This window comes from Macrobrachium nipponense, chromosome 1 (genome assembly GCF_015104395.2).
Source record: "Macrobrachium nipponense isolate FS-2020 chromosome 1, ASM1510439v2, whole genome shotgun sequence".
In the NCBI taxonomy this organism is placed as follows: domain Eukaryota; kingdom Metazoa; phylum Arthropoda; class Malacostraca; order Decapoda; family Palaemonidae; genus Macrobrachium; species Macrobrachium nipponense.
In genome coordinates this window covers 132,888,417-132,896,765 of record NC_087200.1, presented here as the reverse complement: position 1 = coordinate 132,896,765, position 8,349 = coordinate 132,888,417, and positions in this window count along the sequence as shown.

Sequence of the window (8,349 nt, the reverse complement as noted above, 5' to 3'; positions counted from 1 at the left end):
TATTGTAGTATTTCTGGAAAAATCACATATGATTTTTGTAATTACAATTATTATTATCATTATTATTATCATTTGAAAATATTAATAAACATATTATACATACATGTACTATAAAAGTCTCAAATCTCAGTAAAGAAAGAGAGAGAGAGAGAGAGAGAGAGAGAGAACACACTACCTCCCCTCCAGTCACATTATGTGATATATTTGACAGCTGTTGGAGTTCGAAAGAAAGATGCATGAAGACTGGGATCTCCTTCATTCTTACATAATTTTTTAATTTATAAACTAAAATCTTGCTAATTCACTATAGTATTTTCTTTAATGAATTGATTGCCCTTTACATTTATATTATTGGAAAATTAGTGAATTATTTATTTATCATATATATATACATATGTACATATATATACATATGTGTATATATACATATGTGTATATATATATATATATATATATATATATATATATATATATATATATATATATATATATATATATATATATTTATATATATATATATATATATATATATATATATATCATCCAATAAGAGATCGAGGCTAGTCCCCATCATGTAGCAGGTGAAAAGTCAAAACAGCTCAATACATTGGGTTGCTTTATTGTTGCCAACGTTTCAAGACTATGGTCTCATTTTCAAGGCTATAAAAACAAAATACATAAATTACAACAAAATTAAATATACGTATATAAAAAATTTAAAATAAAAATCAAATAACTAAAACACACAATGTATTAAACACTAAGTGAAAATTGTTAAAACAAATTAAAATATATAAACAAATCTTACAACCCGAGGTTCGGTTGCTGAAAGGCCTGCCAGAGCGAGAAGGAGTCGAGATAACCAAGGAAAGAAGATAAGAGTGGGCGGTCTAAGCAATGTATAATGGAACTGCTGTAGTGTTGTTATTCAATGTTGGAACGAGGTGCTTAATGGCCAAGGATTCGAGTATAGGGAGTTGGTTTTCATTAGGGCTGGATAAAATTATCTTAAAATCATCGTAGTTGATTTCCCAGCAGTTGATGTGAAATTCATCATAAGGAATCCAAAAACCATAGGCGGATTCTTTCGACACAAAGAAAAATGCCTACTTTGATGCGGTCTGGCCTAGTTTACTTGTATACTTGCTGTTCGTGCAACGAACAGACTTACGTGGGAAGCACTCGCCGACTGCTCAAAGTACGATGTGACTCACACATAGGCATTAGTTACCGCACAGGGATGAAGCTTTCTAGTCCAGCGCTTTCAAACATAAGAAACCATGCACAAATATGCAAATGCAGGATCAACTACGATGATTTTAAGATAATTTTATCCAGCCCTAATGAAACCAACTCCCTATACTCGAATCCTTGGCCATTAAGCACCTCGTTCCAACATTGAATAACAACACTACAGCAGTTCCATTATACATTGCTTAGACCGCCCACTCTTATCTTCTTTCCTTGGTTATCTCGACTCCTTCTCGCTCTGGCAGGCCTTTCAGCAACCGAACCTCGGGTTGTAAGGTTTGTTTTATATATTTTAATTTTTTTAACAATTTTCACTTAGTGTTTAATACATTGTGTGTTTTTAGTTATTTGATTTTTATTTTTAAAAATTTTATATACGTATATTTAATTTTGTTCTCGTGCTTATTCGTATGTAACAATTTATGTTAATCTTGCTGGACAAGTTTGTAATTTATGTATTTTTGTTTTTATAGCCTTGAAATTAGACCATAGTCTTGAAACGTTGGCAACAATAAAGCAACCCAATGTATTGAGCTGTTTTGACTTTTCACCTGCTATATATATATATATATATATATATATATATATATATATATATATATATATATATATATATATATATATATATATATATATATATATATATATATACATATATACATATATATATATATATATATATATATATATATATATATATATATATATATATATATATATATATATATATATATATATATATATATGATAAAAGATAAATAACGGAAAGATCATATAACAATGAACGAAAGTGAAAATAGCGAACGAAATCACGTAATTGTTTTACTCAATAAACATGCCGCCAACGCAATCTGTTAACGAAAAACAAATTTAGCTCACAATCACAAAGAGATGTATTCAAGTCATATTTTTACTTAAAAACACGTCATTTAACGAAAAACGACCTTGTCTCACATATGTCAAGTATCTAAATATTAATTTATGCTAACTAGAAGCAAGAAAATTAACTCAGAATTGAGTCAAATATGGCGAAATAAACTCGTATTCGCTATCAGCTGATTTCCAAACCAAAACATTGACCACTATGTGAGTACTTTATAATACAATATGAGAATACGTACTTTATAATTAGATACAGTGAAGTAATGTATAACTTTTTAAAAGACTCGTGGAAAAGATGCATATTTACTTTCTCCATTTTCTTCTTTGCTTATCTTAATTTTTCGTCACTATGCCATCTACGTAGCAGCGGCATCTCGAGCTCGTACCTCAATTTTTTGCTCGCGCAACAAAGCAAAAAATCAACCGAGTGACGACTCGTACTTTGATAAACTATTACATTAGTTTACTCGTAGGTTAGGGTAACACTATATACTTATATATACTTTATATATATGTATATATATATATATATATATATATATATATATATATATATATATATATATATATATATATATACATATATATATATATATATATATATATATATATATATATATATATATAGATAGATAGATAGATAGATATATATATATATATATATATATATATATATATATATATATAATATATATATATACATATAGTACATATATATATATATATATATATATATATATATATATATATATAGTATATATATATATATAGTTCAAAATTCAAGTTTTGCGGTGGCGCTGCTTGCTAGTGTAGGTGAACAGAACTATCCCACTTTCTGGATCGTTAGGTACAAAATGGCAGAATCCCACTTTCTGGATCGTTAGGTACAAAGTGGCAGAGCCTTGCAATTCGTTTTCTGCAGTTCTTGCTTCATCTTTTGGATCTTTTTCCAGGATTTCTGGTGAAGCATTTCATCTTGAACAGTGTCGCTCGCTAGTTAGCTTGTTAGCTAAGGTTAGCTTTATTGCTTGGCCAGTAATGTGTCAGATTCTAGTTCTTCTGGTATTAGGTATTACTCGGAATGGTGTAGGACTGGATTGTTTACACTGACTTACACACTTTGAATGTTAAGGGTGGGATGAACAACAATGGAAGATTTTCAAGTCTCATTCAGAGAAATTAGAAAATGATAGGAAGAGGAAGGCAGCTCTTATAGCCGAGGGTAGAGCTAGCCTGAAAGCTATCTCTTTACTTGTAGTGGTAGAGATATTGCTATTTCTTCCCCTCCTGCTCCTGTTTCTCCCAATCTTAGCCCTCCATCTTTACCACAGACTCCTTAACGAGGTTCCCATGCCTATGATCCTAGCCATTGCCAGCCTCGGATCTAGGTTGGATAGAAAGTACTTGATCTATCCTCTAACCAGGAAATAAGCGACCTTATTAGATCGTTTGATACTTCTAAGTGGAAAAGATCTGATGTAGTGGCCTGGAACCTAGACATGGTTTTAAAGGGACTCTCGACCTCCACCATATGAACCTTTATGCTTGACGTCTTTCCGGAATCTCACAAAGAAGACTATTTTTAGTAGCATTAGCCACAGCTAAACGTGTCAGTGAGATTCTCTTTTCGTGCCAAGAATGAGAACGGTGCTGATCCTTGGCCCTGTACATTCGTTATCAAGAATTTAATGGACATCCTCATGCTCGTGGATAGTGTATGGCTAAAGAAAAGCTCCACTTGAAACATTTTCTTGTTTATCTTTAATGCCTGTGTGTTTTTAGTGTTTATCGTAATATTATTATAGTACTGTAGATTTTCTGAATACAACAGCATTTACAAGAAGAAGGATTGGGTTAAACTCACTCTCTCTTGTAAATACGTAGAGAATAAAAACAGGAGAGAGAGAGAGAGAGGAGAAGGGATGGGGAGGAGAGGTGAGAGAAAGGAAGAAGGAAGGGGGTGGAGGGAGAGGGTAGGCAAAGTTTTTCATACTGTTGTGTTCATATCCATTTCTGGCTAATCAAGCCCTTTACCTCTTCGTACAGGACAAGTGTCTATTCCTTATAATTTGTAATTCATGATACTCTTATAAATTACGGTACTGGGTGTAGTACACTATAGCAAAATCTCGTACTTATACAAATCTTAGTTACAGAGAAATAGGTTAGAGAATTCGCAAACACTTTTACCGAGCTCATTTTACGAAGCAGTGCTCAACGAGTATTCAGTTCTCAATGTAATTATTAACAGGAACAATAATTACGTGAGCATATTATATTTAACAGTAGTATCTTTATTTCATACCATGGTGATTGTGATCCCTATTGGCTAATCCTACAATCAAGGAACAATATAATGATTTATGAAGCATGGTATTGTTTTACTCGTCTCAACACAGAGTCTGAATCCCAACGGAGGTGAGGTCATCAGAAGGATTTTTAAATGGGTCAGACTTCATAACCACTCACAATGAATCGAAGGGACACAAATGTGGCAATGCAAGGATGAATTGTCTCTTTACGCGACAGTGGCTTGCCATTGCACGTGATGTTGGTGTGTCCCCCACCATGGTACAGTTGTGGATAAGAAGGTGGGAGGAGAGTGGGAACTTGAACGACTTGCGAATTTGTTTATGCTGAATGATTGGTGGATATGTTACATTGTTCATGGTTATTTAATCTTGCTTATTTAATGTAAAAGTTTCTTTCTTAAATGTATTTTGTCTCGTTAATATAATTATGGTTAGACTACAGATATCCACAGCCATTTCAACACCACAGTAATATTTCAGGTGCACCTCCATAATTCCACACCGGTGGGTGGTTGGCCCTTGCCGACCTCAACCATGAACAAAGTTAGATAGTCGATTGAGTTGTCTCGGTAAAGTTAAGCCTATAAGTGCATTTTATTTGTGCCCATCACAGTCATTGTGTGTCTTAAGATAGCTATAGTTTATATTTTAAATGTCATTTCAGAGATGGCTCAGGAATGACTTACAGTTTTAATAACCACCAACCAAATTGAGAATATGGAAATATGTAATCACGTTCTATTTGATATGCCTTTGAAATCAAATATATACGGCCATGTTTACTAAATTATGATCAATCCATCGAGTACAAAATTTGAAGAATCTAGAATTGATTGCGATGTTATATAAATTATAAGTCAAACATTCAAGACAATATGTTCTCTTAGCTAGGCCAGGGGGTCCATGGAAAACCACCCCAGCTGAGGATGACACCATTATCAGGGCGGCTGGAGAGCAACCCTTAACCAATGCTGAGGCCATTCATGAAGACCTTGGATTAGAAGTGTCATCGATGACAGTACGACGCAGACTCCACGCTGCTAGGATTCATCATAGAACTCCAGCGATGAAGGAGCTCTTGATAGAGCGACATAAGACGGGAAGGCTTGATTTTGCCCAACGTCATACTGATAAGGGTTTGGACTTTTGGGGCCAGGTCATCTTTACTGACGAGAAGTGCTTCTCGTCCACATTGCATGGGAAGCTGCATTGTTGGCGAGCAAATAGAACTCGGTATGATAAGCAAAATCATTACTAGCATCAATTATCAATTGCATTATTCTTTATATTAATTATTAATCTTCAGATTTTGTTCCACGGAAGTGGGCTGTCAAAATATATAAAGGGAGTAAACATAGATAATAGTGCTATTTCTGAGATAAATATTAGGTAAGGGACAGTGGCATCATTTGCTCTTTTTCCTCAAATATAATTAAATAAATAATTAGACAATAGAATTCTTTCAGTGTTGTTCATCACTGAAAATTTAAATTCTCCAAAGGTATATATAAGATTTATATTATATCACCCCGCCTTTTTTTCCTCTCATTCAGATCTGAACCCCGTTAAGCATTGTTGAGGTGGTTCGATCCGGCCATGTCACCTGCAACATATGGGGCTGGGTGTGTCTTCATGGTATGGATGATGTGTTCCGTATTGAGGGACGATTTACAGCAGCTAAGTATGTTGAGCTGCTGCAAACCTCCTCCTTGCCTTCGTTACGAGAAAGGAATTTTCCTTTCCCACCAGGGCCCATCCTGTTCATGCACAACCGGAGTCCCATTCACACTGCTTGCGTTGTTCAAGAGTGGTTTGCCGGACAGGATAACCTGCTTCTTCTTGAATGGCCGAGCAATGGAGCAGATATGAATGTGATTGAACACGTGTGGGCCCAGATGGTGAACACATGGAAAATGGAACTTGAGAGAACAACACAGCAACTCATGGCTCACATCAACTCTCAGTGGGAAATTTGTAGAAGGAGACCGCAGCAAATTTTCAACCTTGTTCATTCATTGCCCGACAGATTGAGGGAAGTGACTGAGAGAGAAGGTGGATGGTCAAGGTATTAGGTTGTATAATATAAATGTTATATTTTTTGTAATAGGACATAAAAAAAAAAAAAATGTTCTCATTTAGTTCTCACTAGTTATTTGATTATATGTTTTAAAAAATAATCATTCGATTCAAAAAGTTTTTTTATTATAACCATGATATTCTTGATATAATATTTGAAGTATCTGTAAAAAAAAATGGCATAATGCCTTCATACAATATTGAGAGTATTGCAGTAAACTTTCCTACTTATTCGGGCCCCTCTTGTTTTTGATGTGTCTTCCTAATCACCGTTTCTTGTTAACAGCGTTGAATTATAGAACTGAATGACTCGCCAAGCACTGTTTTCATACAGTGAGGTCAGTAACAGTACTGGCAATTACCTTAATACAGATATGATACTTCACCGCTTATTTTCGCTCATTAGCTTCTTGGAGTCTATTAAAATAGTTTCCATTATTTGAAATGCAATGCTTTATATCCTACTGATATTTTCAATGTATCTTGGTTAAAACCTAAGTTATATGAACAAGAGTAAATGTGGGGCATATATTTTGGCCGTCATTGTCGTTTCTGAGTATAGGGGTCATATGCTCTGTAGGATATTTTAAAAGGTAACTGTCAATTCAGTAGATAATACTCTCTTTATGTCAGCCAGTATAAGGAAAGCCCAAATGACTTCACCTATCACCTGAGGTCAACGAAATATATAGTCTATAATATATCAGTGCATACATAATTTTAGAAAAACAGCAGTTAACCCTTAAAAGGTCAACCACGTCATATGACGTGTTGCAGAAGTCATCCCACACATGTTGTTTACGTCATGTGATGTTCTTAAGTTTTTAAATTTGCGCGCCTTCATAGCTTATTGTATCGATATTGTTTCTGTACTACTTAGTGCCTTATTAGAGGTCTTGCTGGCCGTTTGCAATGCTCTTCTTCCATTTGTATGAACTGCGCTGGGGAGGGGAGGTAAGGGTGGTCTAGGAGGTTGTCAGAAATGTCAAACCAGCTAATCCTGTGTGGCAAAGGAGTGGTGATAATTTTTTGCGCACACCTTCGATTTTGATGAAAGTATATCAGGAATAAAGTTTTTTTATTCTGTTTTTAATGATTCTATAATGAAACTGACTGTAGAGAGATCCAATCGTTAATTACATGTTATGAAATGGGGTAATATATCAAGCGAACACTCAAGGGAACAAGAGTGGTATGCCATTACAGTATCAGAGATAAGAAATTTCTTTGCTTTGGTTATGCTTATGGGTATTGTCAGGAAGGGCAATCTTCGATATTATTGGGTCACTGATCCTCTCCTGAATACACTAATGACATATCAGAACTGCATACTGGGCGCAGGGGTTTTTCTAGATGGCATCATGTCACTAAGTTAGCTAGTATAGCTGAGAGAGAGAGAGAGAGAGAGAGATAAGTTAGCTAGTATAAGAGAGAGAGAGAGAGAGAGGAGCTAAGTGTCAGAGACTCTCAACACATTCATTGAGTTTTTGGGTATGTTCAATCAAGTGCTGCTGTGCTTCTCTTTATAGCTTCTCTTTATAGCTTCCCACCAAACGAACTCCAGAGCTTATTGGTGGAACTCTTGCTAGCAGAGAAGGAGCTCTCCCCACCATCTCCCTCAGTAAATACTGTTTCCATGTAATTTTTTATAGTCTCAAGACGGTGTACTAGGTAAGCCTGTGTCCAACTGTACATGATTGAAAAACTGAAGTATCACAAAGTAAAATGGGGCAAGTACCAAGTTGCAACTCAGAAAACTAGTGGTAAGCACTGTAACTGTGTTTTAGGAACTTCAGAGCCCAGTCGGAGTGTTCACAGTGATTTTGGT